The sequence below is a fragment of the Mesoplodon densirostris genome, chromosome 5 (assembly GCF_025265405.1).
Source record: "Mesoplodon densirostris isolate mMesDen1 chromosome 5, mMesDen1 primary haplotype, whole genome shotgun sequence".
NCBI lineage: Eukaryota > Metazoa > Chordata > Mammalia > Artiodactyla > Ziphiidae > Mesoplodon > Mesoplodon densirostris.
In genome coordinates, this window is record NC_082665.1 from 141,834,798 (window position 1) to 141,837,910 (window position 3,113).

The 3,113-nt window shown below is 35.0% G+C and overlaps 1 pseudogene; it reads left to right on the forward strand.

Moving 5' to 3' along the window:
* The first annotated feature begins 655 nt into the window (after positions 1-655).
* On the forward strand, positions 656-1,228 carry LOC132491342 (molybdopterin synthase catalytic subunit-like; annotated as a pseudogene).
* The last annotated feature ends 1,885 nt before the right edge of the window (positions 1,229-3,113 follow it).

Here is a 3,113-nt window from a genome sequence, read left to right on the forward strand (position 1 = left end):
ATGTTTATATTGTATTAGAATACAATATAAATAACCATTTCAGGTTTCCAATTATCAGAGATTATTTCCCCTTAAATCATAATAATACATATTTGCTCATGATGTAAATAAATTCATTGTCCTAGATTTTAGACCTGCAAAATATAATATATTAGAGATTATTTAGTCCAAATTAATCTATTTTAATTTTTACAAGTCATAAAACATTTTTATATTTCTCATTAAAAATGAAAAGTAACAAAATCACACATTAAAAAACTATTTCAAACTGTGACAAATGTTCTAATTAAAAAATTATCTAATTAGATATAAATGATTCTAAAATGATGCACCACGTACTAACTTTGATGTTTTAAACTTTCAAGTTGATAATATTGCAGTCTTTCAATAGAACTTTCCTCAGTTCTTAAAACGTGTACAAAGGCGTTTCCGCCTCCATGGACTGGGATACCTCTGGAGGGTTCCCTAACGGGATGGTGCCATGGTGTCAGGTTGTAGTGTAGTATTTTGCAAAAAGTGCTGAAATAGCAGGAATTCACTCAGAGACCATTTCTGTGCCACAAGAAATAAAAGCATTGCAGCTGTGGAAAGAGAGAAACACGCCATCCTAGATTGGCTGATGTCAGAATCAGGTAACGTGCTGTTCGTCAAGAATATGTCGAGGTTGGATATCTGCTCCTCCTGCTTCAGTCAGGAGATAAAATTGTCATTATTCCCCCCATTGCGGGGGAATAGGAGGATAGTGCTTCCGATCCACTTGGGAAGATATGAATGAAGTTGAAGAGAAATCTAAAGATATAAAGAAATTCACATCTGAGAAATTTTCAGTAGATGAAATCTCACAGCTGGTGATTTCTCCACTCTGTGGTACAATATCCCTATTTGTAGGGACTACAAGGAATAACTTTGATGGGAAAAAAGTCATTAGCTTAGAGTATGAAGCATATCCACCAATGGCAGAAAATGAAATCAGAAAAATTTGTAGTGACATTAGGCAGAAATGGCCAAACGCATAGCAGTGTTCCATCCACTTGGCTTAGTTCCAGTGTCCGAAGCAAGCTTTATCATTGTTGTGTCCTCCACCCACAGAGCTGCATCCCTCGAAGCTGTGAGCTATGGCATTAATACTTTAAAAGCCAAGGTGCCCATATGGAAAAAGGAAATGTATGAAGAATTATCATCCTCTTGGAAAAGAAACAAAGAATACTTTGGGGCAACCAGTGATTAAACCACTTAGGTTTTTTAGAGTTTTAAAACTTAAATTTAGTAAGCTCTTATCTTTGATCACATTTTGATTTTTCTTCTCCAGAAGATAGTTTACTGAACATAATCTCTTATGTGACGCCAGTGGAACAAAAGAGAGAAAAAAATAAAAATAAATGAGTGTTTAGGATGAGAGCTTACCCAAGAACTAGAGATAGTGGAAAGAAAGGTTAAATTTATGGGAAAAAAATGGAAGAATAATTTAAATGTGAGCAAAGATGCCTGAGGTAGGCATATTATTCCATGACTAAGTTCTACTTGTAACTTGACTCACACTGAGGTGTGGCCCCCTCCTCACTGCAGCTAGCCCCCACCTCCTCTGCCTATACCCAGTGATGCCATGTCATCAGGGATGTATTTTGGGAATATTGGCAGAACTAGAAGACATACACAGTCCTTATCAGATACTCTTGACATGATATATTTTTAGAATTTACATATTTAAAACATAAGCTAAATAAACCTGATTTTAAAAGTTTAGAAGCAACATTTTCCTGTTTTTTAAGTCAGTGATAATACCTAAGATATTTCATAATATGGAGATTTCTAGTATTTCAGAATCTATAATCTTACCATAATAATTACTGTTTTTTTAGCTATTAGTATGCTACAACTATATATATTAGCATAGAATTGTTACACAACAAGGCAAACTAACTAGAAACAAGAGTACTTTGTGTTATAGTGTTAGTTATAAAACTGACCCCACACTAACTTAAAAAGGAAAATTATATGATCATTTAGTAAAACATTTTCAGATAGTTTTCTTTTAATTGCTTAAGCAACATTATCATTAGTGAAGTCATTAATAGAGTTAAGTTCACTGCAAGATCTTTTTTTTTTTCTTGCGGTACGCGGGCCTCTCACTGTTGTGGCCTATCCCATTGCGGAGCACAGGCTCCAGACGTGCAGGCTCAGCAGCCATGGCTCACGGGCCCAGCCACTCCGCGGCATGTGGGATCTTCCCAGACCGGGGCACGAACCCGTGTCCCCTGCATCGGCAGGTGGACTCTCAACCACTGCGCCACCAGGGAAGCCCTTCTGCAATATCTTTATACTGAATAACAGTCCAGTTTTTGCTTGGCCATCCTATATACTGTCTTGATAGATCTTGGTATATAAGTTCCACATAGTTCTTTTTTTAATTGAAGTATAGTTGATTTACAGTGTTGTGTTTGTTTCAGGTGTAAGAATGGGGATTTGGTTTTTTTTTTTTTTTGCAGATTATATTCCATTATAGGTTATTACAAAATATTGGGTATAGTTCCCTGTGCTGTACAGTAGATGCTTGTTGCTTAAAAAAATAAACAAAAAAAAACATACACACACATAACAAGATAGAAGTTTTCAACACTTATCACCATGTTAAACTGAAAGCTAAAGAACTTGAAGAGTTATTATATGAGAAAGTAAAGGGCACTTCATAGGCTTTAGAGTGTGGGTTCTAGAATCAGGTTGCCCGAATTTTAACTTAAAAATGTTAAAGTAAATTTCTGAAGGTTCTGTAATCATGAGAAATTTAGCATGTTCATCACTCAGTTATTTCAACAAAAAACTGGATAATTACTATAACTATTTTATCAGATTAAATGTCATAATGCCTCTAAAGAGCTTAAAGCAATGCCTTACACATGGTAATCCCTCTGTACATGGTCCTACTGTCATTAGTTATGTTCATATGAAATGTGTGACAGAGTTTAATCTAGACATAGTGCTCATTAAAAAATGGTGAATGGATAACTTTCTCAGTGATAATATGGTATTACAATATGATATTGAACACCAGAAGGAAAAAATTACTATGCATTCATTAATTTTCAAATAGCATCCAATGTTCACTTCTCATCGGG